Source organism: Lissotriton helveticus, chromosome 5_1 (assembly GCF_964261635.1).
Source record: "Lissotriton helveticus chromosome 5_1, aLisHel1.1, whole genome shotgun sequence".
In the NCBI taxonomy this organism is placed as follows: Eukaryota; Metazoa; Chordata; class Amphibia; order Caudata; family Salamandridae; genus Lissotriton; species Lissotriton helveticus.
In genome coordinates, this window is record NC_136065.1 from 1648105225 (window position 1) to 1648117398 (window position 12174).

Sequence of the window (12174 nt, forward strand, 5' to 3'; positions counted from 1 at the left end):
CCTGCTTTCATCGTATCAAGAAGACTTCATGAAAACCATTGAACCATAAACTATCGCCTCACCCCTTCCGATCGCCTGACAAACGCCATTCTCACCCCGCCGGGCAAGCCCTGCCGGGCAAAGCCAAATAAGCCAAGCATATTTGAAGTTCCTTTGAAAGTCAGAGCGAGGACTATGACCTCTGTTCAGACTGAGTCTGCATCCACAGAAAGCAGACCCTCCAGGATATCGCGATTTCGCGATTTGCCGCGAAATTGGCACTTTAGTAAAAATGCCGCGATTTTTACAAAAGTGCCCGCGAAATCGGCACTTTTCGTAGAAATCGCGGCATTTTTACCAAAGCCGCTATATCCTGGGGGGGTCTGACTTACTTTGTTTATTGGGGCGGGCGGGAAGGACACAGAAGCACGAAAGAATAACATTCCGGGCTTGCTTAATGGGGCATTAGCAGCTCACTCAGCTCACAATCGATAGAAGCGCACAGACCGACCCGGGGCCTGCAGGTGGCCAGAGGCTGGGGGCATCTATCTTCCGGAGGGGGCGGAGCAGAGAGCAAGAGGTGTCTGCTGGAGGGGGGCGGCGTGCTTTGCAGTGTGTGTGTGTGTGCCCTGTGTACAGACTGCGCTCTGTGATGTGGGGTGCGTATGGACACCGCTGCAGGGCGGGCCGGGGACTGCAGGTGGCCAGAGGCTGGGGGGCATTTATCTTCCAGAGGGCGGGGGGGAGGAGTAGAGACAAGGTGGGGGTGTCTGCTGGAGAGGAGCGGCGTGCCTTGCAGTGTGTGTGTGTCTGCCCTGTGTACAGACTGCGCTGCCTGTGATGTGGGGTGAGCGTGAACACCGCTGCAGGGCGGGCCGGGGGGCTCGAAGTGGACACCCGACCCCCCACCCTGAAGACAAGCCTCAGTGTAATCCCGAGATTCCTCTCGGTAATGAGCTCTGGAGCCGGGGGGTCTCGGGAGGGAAATGAAACAAACACGAGGATTGTGATGGGATTGGATTCCCAGCAGGAAGCAGGGGCTCGCACCTCCACCGCCCCCCATACGGCAGAGAACCCACAGCACTGAACTCCTCTTGCTTCACAGATAAAATTGGCAGTAAACCTAGGTCTGAAATGCAAAGGCAGGTAATGAGCTTCAAAAGGAAATACGCTCATTATGGATAAACGATAATTAGAGTCAAATGTTCAAGTGTCCTAAACGATAAAGCCATGCTACAATTTCTACCGGCCCCTTGAAGATATCCTCAAGACAGTCTTCATACTATCAACAAATCACGTTGCAACGTCAGCAACTACAGAGCAGCACATCGGAATAAGTGCTACTTTCAAATTGCACATTATCTAGCATCGAAAAGTGTGTCACTTTCACTTAAAAGCCTAAGTAATCACCGATGTGAGTAGCAATGGAAGACAGCCTATTGCAGCCTGTGCCTACTTTTGCCCTATCCAGTAGCAGTGGAGCGCAAAGGTAAAGAGGGGGAGCAAGAATGAAAACTGAGGGTATGGGGCAGGTGAGACGAGAAAGAAGGGGTGAAAGAGAGGGGGAGTGAGCAAAGAAGTCACAGGTGGGATAGAAGTAAAGGGTAGTAGGGGGTGAGAGAAACTGGGCGAATGAAAGTGAAAGGTGGAGAAAAGTAGAGAGGAGTGAGCAGGAGAGAAAGAGGGAGGGTGAATGCGCGAGAAATAGGGCGAGAGAGGAAGGGGAAGAAAGACAGTGTCTGGTAGAACGAAAGTATGAGAGTTAGAGAGAGAAGAGCGGGCTAGGAAGGGAGAGAGGGCGACAAGAGAGAACTAGAGAGGCAGGTTGCTAGAGAGATACGAAGATGGAAAGAGAGAGGGACGGGGGGAGAAGAGACTGGGCTGATGAGAGAGATATCGATAAGGAGAGAAAGATGTGTGTGTATGCGTGAGAGAGAGGATGAGTGAATGAGGCACAGAAAGGAGGGGGCATGAGAAACAGAAAGCTGAATGGGACAGTGGAAAGAGTGAATTAGGAAGGAAGATAGAGGAGCTAAAAGCGGCAAAACACAACTAAGAGAGGGAGAATTGGGAGGCAGAAAGAGCGTTAGGAAGGGCGGGTGACGGATGAGGTCACTGGAGGCCGCTTTATGAAGGTCCAGGGCCAAATGAAATGCCGCAAAATTGCCGCTAAATTTCCATATTTGTGCCGCTAAATTTCCATTTTTGTGCCGCTAAATTTGCTAATCCATGCCGCTATATCCTGGGGGGTCTGAGAAAGGATGAAATAAGGATCTAGAAATTTCACCAAGGAGATGTGAACTTCATCCCCCTTAAAATACTTTTCCTCCCAGATGCCCCGGCTCTTAGTCAAATGAGGTTAATCTTCAAAACCCCACCCCCACTAACCATAAATATCCGACTCTCCTGCTGTCCATTCAAATGATACAAGGTATCTTGTACATAGAGAGAATGTGAGAAAAAGCAGAATCGCTTCATAGATTTGGTGACCTTGGATGGGTGGGCTGGATAAAGAAGTGAACCTGATTTCGGAAAAAGGAGTATCGTGATGGGGATGAGGAAAAGAGAACATGGACCACATTCACAAGTTAGAGAAATAAATATATTAGGTTGAATGGTTTTAAAAAGTTAACTTTGAGCATGAATTGTTTTTTTAAACTGCAAAGAATAAAAAAAATCAATGTGGGATTGGAGGCACAATCTGAGCAGAAAGCACCATAAGCTGCTATGGTGCAACTCTTATGTTGACTAGAAACATTAATATGATGACGCTCTTCTTTTGATATGTATTTCAGTTAACTTTTATTGTAAGTAGCTGATACAGCACTGTTTGCAGCTCCTCAGTATATGGTTATCCCGTGACAACAATGTTTTCATCATATTTATTATTCTACAAATGTATTTTTAAATGCACTGATGTGGTGTTTGCATGCTATGCAAGACGGCACATCATGGAATGTTTATAAGGAGCATCGAATAGGATTGTGATATTTGCACCTGGAAGAGTCGGACACGCAGATCCTGAAAAGAAGTAAAAACTCTCTAGCAAGGGCCGTCTTTCCCCTGAGTTTAATCTTTACTTTTAGTGAAATGGTTTATGAAAAACCAGTAAGCTGCTCCAGGTGAGGCTCAAACTCACAACCTCGGCATGCCTCAATGCAAGTACTGCTGTATAAGTACCGCGCGCTAACCGATTGCGCCACTGGAGCTCACTGTTCTCATACCTCCCCAGTTGAGCCATCTAGAGCTGACCAAGTAGATACTGGCACTGCTCCCTTATTCACTGTGCAAGATCGACTCACATGCTAGCATGTTATCATGACTATTAAAAACTACAGTCCTAACGGAACAGATTTGATAATTCTGCTATATCATGTGCTCTGTCTATTGAACACCACATATATTTGCCAGTTCTGACACAGTCTAGGAGAAACTTATGATTATTTGTAATTAGCACATCGTAAGAATTTCCTAAAAAATGAAACATAGTCACCTAAGGCAGACGAGGTGGCCGAGTGGTTAAGGCAATGGACTGCTAATCCATTGTGCTCTGCACGCGTGGGTTCGAATCCCACCTTCGTCGGAACGCCATCAGACACTCTTTTGAAGGTGGGCATGTCTCGTAGTACAATTACACTCTCTTTCAAGACACAGCCATAATCCACTAGAAGGGCCCAACTGACTATTCCATTTTGGCAATTATGTCAAATTAAGGGAAGTGTTTTGTGCTTAATTGAAATTAGATCTTTCATGAAGTGTCCAGAGGATTGCCTTTCCCTCACTCCTGGCCTTCTAACTAACCCTGGTCATAGTGGGCGTAGTGGGGCTCCGCGGAGCTACGCGGAGTGGGCGAGAAGCTACGCCCACTCCCGCACTCCGCGTAGCCCCACTACGCACCTCCCTCCCGCTCTCCCCTACATACATTATTTAAGCAACTACCCTTAATAAAACAATTTTAAAGCACTTACCGTGTCCGGGGCTCGTCCGGGGCTCCCTCTTGGAATAGCGTCGTCCTGGATACCAATGCGCATGCGCGGGAGGCCGCGCATGCGCATTGGTATCCAGGAAGGGACGCTATTCCAAGAGGGAGCCCCGGAAGAGCCCCGGACATGGTAAGTGCTTTAAAAATTGTTTTATTAAGGTTAGTTGCTTAAATAATGTATGTAGGGGAGGGCGGGAGGGAGGCGGGTGGCGGCCGAATCGGCTACGCACACGGAGTGGGCGTAGTGTTGCCGGCTACGCTGTCTACGCAAAATGCGTAGAAGGCAACACTACGCCTACTCCGTGGGCGTAGCCGATTCGGACGCCCAGGGTTACTTCTAACCAGTTTGGATAGATAGACTGATAAGAAAGCAGCTCTTACTCCTAAAGTTTCAGCCATCTCAAGTGTATGACTGTTGACATATGTCTGCCCCACAGAGACAGATCACTTCTAATAAGTGAGTTCTCTATCTGTCACTGATTGTGGACATAATAACTAGAGCTATCAGTATGGTCATAAATGTGAATACTCTTATGTTCTCAAATCAAAATGGAGTTTTTCCTACTTCCAAGAAAAGTGTCTTAAGCATGCTCTTCAATTTGTGCACGCATGTAGACATTCAAATGCAACTGCATTTCCATACAGAGTCTCAAAATCATAGATATCTTCATACCGCAGTAAGAATACATGAAGCGATTTACATACTGCAGGCAGGCTGGCCTTGTAGCTCAGTGGCAGAGCACTGGTCTTGTAAACCAGGGGTCATGAGTTCAAGCCTCATCAGGGCCTTTTTATATGTGAGTTTCTGTATGTTGTTTCCAAGTCATTCTTTCTAGGAGTCACACCTTGTCTTAAGTTTGCTTATTGACAAGCTTCCCTTTCCTGCTTTCATCGTATCAAGAAGACTTCATGAAAACCATTGAACCATAAACTATCGCCTCACCCCTTCCGATCGCCTGACAAACGCCATTCTCACCCCGCCGGGCAAGCCCTGCCGGGCAAAGCCAAATAAGCCAAGCATATTTGAAGTTCCTTTGAAAGTCAGAGCGAGGACTATGACCTCTGTTCAGACTGAGTCTGCATCCACAGAAAGCAGACCCTCCAGGATATCGCGATTTCGCGATTTGCCGCGAAATTGGCACTTTAGTAAAAATGCCGCGATTTTTACAAAAGTGCCCGCGAAATCGGCACTTTTCGTAGAAATCGCGGCATTTTTACCAAAGCCGCTATATCCTGGGGGGGTCTGACTTACTTTGTTTATTGGGGCGGGCGGGAAGGACACAGAAGCACGAAAGAATAACATTCCGGGCTTGCTTAATGGGGCATTAGCAGCTCACTCAGCTCACAATCGATAGAAGCGCACAGACCGACCCGGGGCCTGCAGGTGGCCAGAGGCTGGGGGCATCTATCTTCCGGAGGGGGCGGAGCAGAGAGCAAGAGGTGTCTGCTGGAGGGGGGCGGCGTGCTTTGCAGTGTGTGTGTGTGTGCCCTGTGTACAGACTGCGCTCTGTGATGTGGGGTGCGTATGGACACCGCTGCAGGGCGGGCCGGGGACTGCAGGTGGCCAGAGGCTGGGGGGCATTTATCTTCCAGAGGGCGGGGGGGAGGAGTAGAGACAAGGTGGGGGTGTCTGCTGGAGAGGAGCGGCGTGCCTTGCAGTGTGTGTGTGTCTGCCCTGTGTACAGACTGCGCTGCCTGTGATGTGGGGTGAGCGTGAACACCGCTGCAGGGCGGGCCGGGGGGCTCGAAGTGGACACCCGACCCCCCACCCTGAAGACAAGCCTCAGTGTAATCCCGAGATTCCTCTCGGTAATGAGCTCTGGAGCCGGGGGGTCTCGGGAGGGAAATGAAACAAACACGAGGATTGTGATGGGATTGGATTCCCAGCAGGAAGCAGGGGCTCGCACCTCCACCGCCCCCCATACGGCAGAGAACCCACAGCACTGAACTCCTCTTGCTTCACAGATAAAATTGGCAGTAAACCTAGGTCTGAAATGCAAAGGCAGGTAATGAGCTTCAAAAGGAAATACGCTCATTATGGATAAACGATAATTAGAGTCAAATGTTCAAGTGTCCTAAACGATAAAGCCATGCTACAATTTCTACCGGCCCCTTGAAGATATCCTCAAGACAGTCTTCATACTATCAACAAATCACGTTGCAACGTCAGCAACTACAGAGCAGCACATCGGAATAAGTGCTACTTTCAAATTGCACATTATCTAGCATCGAAAAGTGTGTCACTTTCACTTAAAAGCCTAAGTAATCACCGATGTGAGTAGCAATGGAAGACAGCCTATTGCAGCCTGTGCCTACTTTTGCCCTATCCAGTAGCAGTGGAGCGCAAAGGTAAAGAGGGGGAGCAAGAATGAAAACTGAGGGTATGGGGCAGGTGAGACGAGAAAGAAGGGGTGAAAGAGAGGGGGAGTGAGCAAAGAAGTCACAGGTGGGATAGAAGTAAAGGGTAGTAGGGGGTGAGAGAAACTGGGCGAATGAAAGTGAAAGGTGGAGAAAAGTAGAGAGGAGTGAGCAGGAGAGAAAGAGGGAGGGTGAATGCGCGAGAAATAGGGCGAGAGAGGAAGGGGAAGAAAGACAGTGTCTGGTAGAACGAAAGTATGAGAGTTAGAGAGAGAAGAGCGGGCTAGGAAGGGAGAGAGGGCGACAAGAGAGAACTAGAGAGGCAGGTTGCTAGAGAGATACGAAGATGGAAAGAGAGAGGGACGGGGGGAGAAGAGACTGGGCTGATGAGAGAGATATCGATAAGGAGAGAAAGATGTGTGTGTATGCGTGAGAGAGAGGATGAGTGAATGAGGCACAGAAAGGAGGGGGCATGAGAAACAGAAAGCTGAATGGGACAGTGGAAAGAGTGAATTAGGAAGGAAGATAGAGGAGCTAAAAGCGGCAAAACACAACTAAGAGAGGGAGAATTGGGAGGCAGAAAGAGCGTTAGGAAGGGCGGGTGACGGATGAGGTCACTGGAGGCCGCTTTATGAAGGTCCAGGGCCAAATGAAATGCCGCAAAATTGCCGCTAAATTTCCATATTTGTGCCGCTAAATTTCCATTTTTGTGCCGCTAAATTTGCTAATCCATGCCGCTATATCCTGGGGGGTCTGAGAAAGGATGAAATAAGGATCTAGAAATTTCACCAAGGAGATGTGAACTTCATCCCCCTTAAAATACTTTTCCTCCCAGATGCCCCGGCTCTTAGTCAAATGAGGTTAATCTTCAAAACCCCACCCCCACTAACCATAAATATCCGACTCTCCTGCTGTCCATTCAAATGATACAAGGTATCTTGTACATAGAGAGAATGTGAGAAAAAGCAGAATCGCTTCATAGATTTGGTGACCTTGGATGGGTGGGCTGGATAAAGAAGTGAACCTGATTTCGGAAAAAGGAGTATCGTGATGGGGATGAGGAAAAGAGAACATGGACCACATTCACAAGTTAGAGAAATAAATATATTAGGTTGAATGGTTTTAAAAAGTTAACTTTGAGCATGAATTGTTTTTTTAAACTGCAAAGAATAAAAAAAATCAATGTGGGATTGGAGGCACAATCTGAGCAGAAAGCACCATAAGCTGCTATGGTGCAACTCTTATGTTGACTAGAAACATTAATATGATGACGCTCTTCTTTTGATATGTATTTCAGTTAACTTTTATTGTAAGTAGCTGATACAGCACTGTTTGCAGCTCCTCAGTATATGGTTATCCCGTGACAACAATGTTTTCATCATATTTATTATTCTACAAATGTATTTTTAAATGCACTGATGTGGTGTTTGCATGCTATGCAAGACGGCACATCATGGAATGTTTATAAGGAGCATCGAATAGGATTGTGATATTTGCACCTGGAAGAGTCGGACACGCAGATCCTGAAAAGAAGTAAAAACTCTCTAGCAAGGGCCGTCTTTCCCCTGAGTTTAATCTTTACTTTTAGTGAAATGGTTTATGAAAAACCAGTAAGCTGCTCCAGGTGAGGCTCAAACTCACAACCTCGGCATGCCTCAATGCAAGTACTGCTGTATAAGTACCGCGCGCTAACCGATTGCGCCACTGGAGCTCACTGTTCTCATACCTCCCCAGTTGAGCCATCTAGAGCTGACCAAGTAGATACTGGCACTGCTCCCTTATTCACTGTGCAAGATCGACTCACATGCTAGCATGTTATCATGACTATTAAAAACTACAGTCCTAACGGAACAGATTTGATAATTCTGCTATATCATGTGCTCTGTCTATTGAACACCACATATATTTGCCAGTTCTGACACAGTCTAGGAGAAACTTATGATTATTTGTAATTAGCACATCGTAAGAATTTCCTAAAAAATGAAACATAGTCACCTAAGGCAGACGAGGTGGCCGAGTGGTTAAGGCAATGGACTGCTAATCTATTGTGCTCTGCACGCGTGGGTTCGAATCCCACCTTCGTCGGAACGCCATCAGACACTCTTTTGAAGGTGGGCATGTCTCGTAGTACAATTACACTCTCTTTCAAGACACAGCCATAATCCACTAGAAGGGCCCAACTGACTATTCCATTTTGGCAATTATGTCAAATTAAGGGAAGTGTTTTGTGCTTAATTGAAATTAGATCTTTCATGAAGTGTCCAGAGGATTGCCTTTCCCTCACTCCTGGCCTTCTAACTAACCCTGGTCGTAGTGGGCGTAGTGGGGCTCCGCGGAGCTACGCGGAGTGGGCGAGAAGCTACGCCCACTCCCGCACTCCGCGTAGCCCCACTACGCACCTCCCTCCCGCTCTCCCCTACATACATTATTTAAGCAACTACCCTTAATAAAACAATTTTAAAGCACTTACCGTGTCCGGGGCTCGTCCGGGGCTCCATCTTGGAATAGCGTCGTCCTGGATACCAATGCGCATGCGCGGGAGGCCGCGCATGCGCATTGGTATCCAGGAAGGGACGCTATTCCAAGAGGGAGCCCCGGAAGAGCCCCGGACATGGTAAGTGCTTTAAAAATTGTTTTATTAAGGTTAGTTGCTTAAATAATGTATGTAGGGGAGGGCGGGAGGGAGGTGGGTGGCGGCCGAATCGGCTACGCACACGGAGTGGGCGTAGTGTTGCCGGCTACGCTGTCTACGCAAAATGCGTAGAAGGCAACACTACGCCTACTCCGTGGGCGTAGCCGATTCGGACGCCCAGGGTTACTTCTAACCAGTTTGGATAGATAGACTGATAAGAAAGCAGCTCTTACTCCTAAAGTTTCAGCCATCTCAAGTGTATGACTGTTGACATATGTCTGCCCCACAGAGACAGATCACTTCTAATAAGTGAGTTCTCTATCTGTCACTGATTGTGGACATACTAACTAGAGCTATCAGTATGGTCATAAATGTGAATACTCTTATGTTCTCAAATCAAAATGGAGTTTTTCCTACTTCCAAGAAAAGTGTCTTAAGCATGCTCTTCAATTTGTGCACGCATGTAGACATTCAAATGCAACTGCATTTCCATACAGAGTCTCAAAATCATAGATATCTTCATACCGCAGTAAGAATACATGAAGCGATTTACATACTGCAAGCAGGCTGGCCTTGTAGCTCAGTGGCAGAGCACTGGTCTTGTAAACCAGGGGTCATGAGTTCAAGCCTCATCAGGGCCTTTTTATATGTGAGTTTCTGTATGTTGTTTCCAAGTCATTCTTTCTAGGAGTCACACCTTGTCTTAAGTTTGCTTATTGACAAGCTTCCCTTTCCTGCTTTCATCGTATCAAGAAGACTTCATGAAAACCATTGAACCATAAACTATCGCCTCACCCCTTCCGATCGCCTGACGCCTGACAAACGCCATTCTCACCCCGCCGGGCAAGCCCTGCCGGGCAAAGCCAAAAAAGCCATGCATATTTGAAGTTCCTTTGAAAGTCAGAGCGAGGACTATGACCTCTGTTCCGACTGAGTATGCATCCACAGAAAGGATGAAATAAGGATCTAGAAATTTCACCAAGGAGATGTGAACTTCATCCCCCTTAAAATACTTTTCCTCCCAGATGCCCCGGCTCTTAGTCAAATGAGGTTAATCTTCAAAACCCCACCCCCACTAACCATAAATATCCGACTCTCCTGCTGTCCATTCAAATGATACAAGGTATCTTGCACATAGAGAGAATGTGAGAAAAAGCAGAATCGCTTCATAGATTTGGTGACCTTGGATGGGTGGGCTGGATAAAGAAGTGAACCTGATTTCGGGAAAAGGAGTACCGTGATGGGGATGAGGAAAAGAGAACATGTACCACATTCACAAGTTAGAGAAATAAATATATTAGGTTGAATGGTTTTAAAAAGTTAACTTTGAGCATGAATTGTTTTTTTAAACTGCAAAGAATAAAAAAAATCAATGTGGGATTGGAGGCAAATCTGAGCAGAAAGCACCATAAGCTGCTATGGTGCAACTCTTATGTTGACTAGAAACATTAATATGATGACGCTCTTCTTTTGATATGTCTTTCAGTTAAATTTTATTGTAAGTAGCTGATACAGCACTGTTTGCAGCTCCTCAGTATATGGTTATCCCGTGACAACAATGTTTTCATCATATTTATTATTCTACAAATGTATTTTTAAATGCACTGATGTGGTGTTTGCATGCTATGCAAGACGGCACATCATGGAATGTTTACAAGGAGCATCGAATAGGATTGTGATATTTGCACCTGGAAGAGTCGGACACGCAGATCCTGAAAAGAAGTAAAAACTCTCTAGCAAGGGCCGTCTTTCCCCTGAGTTTATTCTTTACTTTTAGTGAAATGGTTTATGAAAAACCAGTAAGCTGCTCCAGGTGAGGCTCGAACTCACAACCTCGGCATGCCTCAATGCAAGTACTGCTGTATAAGTACCGCGCGCTAACCGATTGCGCCACTGGAGCTCACTGTTCTCATACCTCCCCAGTTGAGCCATCTAGAGCTGACCAAGTAGATACTGGCACTGCTCCCTTATTCACTGTGCAAGATCAACTCACATGCTAGCATGTTATCATGACTATTAAAAACTACAGTCCTAATGGAACAGATTTGATAATTCTGCTATATCATGTGCTCTGTCTATTGAACACCACATATATTTGCCAGTTCTGACACAGTCTAGGAGAAACTTATGATTATTTGTAATTAGCACATCGTAAGAATTTCCTAAAAAATGAAACATAGTCACCTAAGGCAGACGAGGTGGCCGAGTGGTTAAGGCGATGGACTGCTAATCCATTGTGCTCTGCACGCGTGGGTTCGAATCCCACCTTCGTCGGAACGCCATCAGACACTCTTTTGAAGGTGGGCATGTCTCGTAGTACAATTACACTCTCTTTCAAGACACAGCCATAATCCACTAGAAGGGCCCAACTGACTATTCCATTTTGGCAATTATGTCAAATTAAGGGAAGTGTTTTGTGCTTAATTGAAATTAGATCTTTCATGAAGTGTCCAGAGGATTGCCTTTCCCTCACTCCTGGCCTTCTAACTAACCCTGGTCGTAGTGGGCGTAGTGGGGCTCCGCGGAGCTACGCGGAGTGGGCGAGAAGCTACGCCCACTCCCGCACTCCGCGTAGCCCCACTACGCACCTCCCTCCCGCTCTCCCCTACATACATTATTTAAGCAACTACCCTTAATAAAACAATTTTAAAGCACTTACCGTGTCCGGGGCTCGTCCGGGGCTCCATCTTGGAATAGCGTCGTCCTGGATACCAATGCGCATGCGCGGGAGGCCGCGCATGCGCATTGGTATCCAGGAAGGGACGCTATTCCAAGAGGGAGCCCCGGAAGAGCCCCGGACATGGTAAGTGCTTTAAAAAATGTTTTATTAAGGTTAGTTGCTTAAATAATGTATGTAGGGGAGGGCGGGAGGGAGGCGGGTGGCGGCCGAATCGGCTACGCACACGGAGTGGGCGTAGTGTTGCCGGCTACGCTGTCTACGCAAAATGCGTAGAAGGCAACACTACGCCTACTCCGTGGGCGTAGCCGATTCGGACGCCCAGGGTTACTTCTAACCAGTTTGGATAGATAGACTGATAAGAAAGCAGCTCTTACTCCTAAAGTTTCAGCCATCTCAAGTGTATGACTGTTGACATATGTCTGCCCCACAGAGACAGATCACTTCTAATAAGTGAGTTCTCTATCTGTCTCTGATTGTGGACATACTAACTAGAGCTATCAGTATGGTCATAAATGTGAATACTCTTATGTTCTCAAATCAAAA

At 46.9% G+C, this 12174-nt stretch overlaps 8 non-coding genes across 8 annotated transcripts; 5 read left to right on the top strand and 3 right to left on the bottom strand.

The window, feature by feature from the left end:
* Positions 1-3093: 3093 nt before the first annotated feature.
* Positions 3094-3188, bottom strand: TRNAI-UAU (transfer RNA isoleucine (anticodon UAU)). The gene is made up of 2 exons: positions 3151-3188; positions 3094-3129 (listed from the first exon to the last, which is right to left on the bottom strand). It is a non-coding gene; the product is annotated as a tRNA-Ile (tRNA).
* Positions 3189-3480: 292 nt separating this feature from the next.
* TRNAS-GCU (transfer RNA serine (anticodon GCU)) lies at positions 3481-3562 on the top strand. Its single transcript has one exon. It is a non-coding gene; the product is annotated as a tRNA-Ser (tRNA).
* A 1116-nt stretch (positions 3563-4678) lies between these two features.
* Positions 4679-4750, top strand: TRNAT-UGU (transfer RNA threonine (anticodon UGU)). The gene has a single exon. It is a non-coding gene; the product is annotated as a tRNA-Thr (tRNA).
* A 3185-nt stretch (positions 4751-7935) lies between these two features.
* Positions 7936-8030, bottom strand: TRNAI-UAU (transfer RNA isoleucine (anticodon UAU)). The gene is made up of 2 exons: positions 7993-8030; positions 7936-7971 (listed from the first exon to the last, which is right to left on the bottom strand). It is a non-coding gene; the product is annotated as a tRNA-Ile (tRNA).
* Positions 8031-8322: 292 nt separating this feature from the next.
* TRNAS-GCU (transfer RNA serine (anticodon GCU)) lies at positions 8323-8404 on the top strand. The gene has a single exon. It is a non-coding gene; the product is annotated as a tRNA-Ser (tRNA).
* A 1116-nt stretch (positions 8405-9520) lies between these two features.
* On the top strand, positions 9521-9592 carry TRNAT-UGU (transfer RNA threonine (anticodon UGU)). Its single transcript has one exon. It is a non-coding gene; the product is annotated as a tRNA-Thr (tRNA).
* A 1164-nt stretch (positions 9593-10756) lies between these two features.
* TRNAI-UAU (transfer RNA isoleucine (anticodon UAU)) lies at positions 10757-10851 on the bottom strand. The gene is made up of 2 exons: positions 10814-10851; positions 10757-10792 (listed from the first exon to the last, which is right to left on the bottom strand). It is a non-coding gene; the product is annotated as a tRNA-Ile (tRNA).
* Positions 10852-11143: 292 nt separating this feature from the next.
* Positions 11144-11225, top strand: TRNAS-GCU (transfer RNA serine (anticodon GCU)). Its single transcript has one exon. It is a non-coding gene; the product is annotated as a tRNA-Ser (tRNA).
* Positions 11226-12174: the final 949 nt, after the last annotated feature.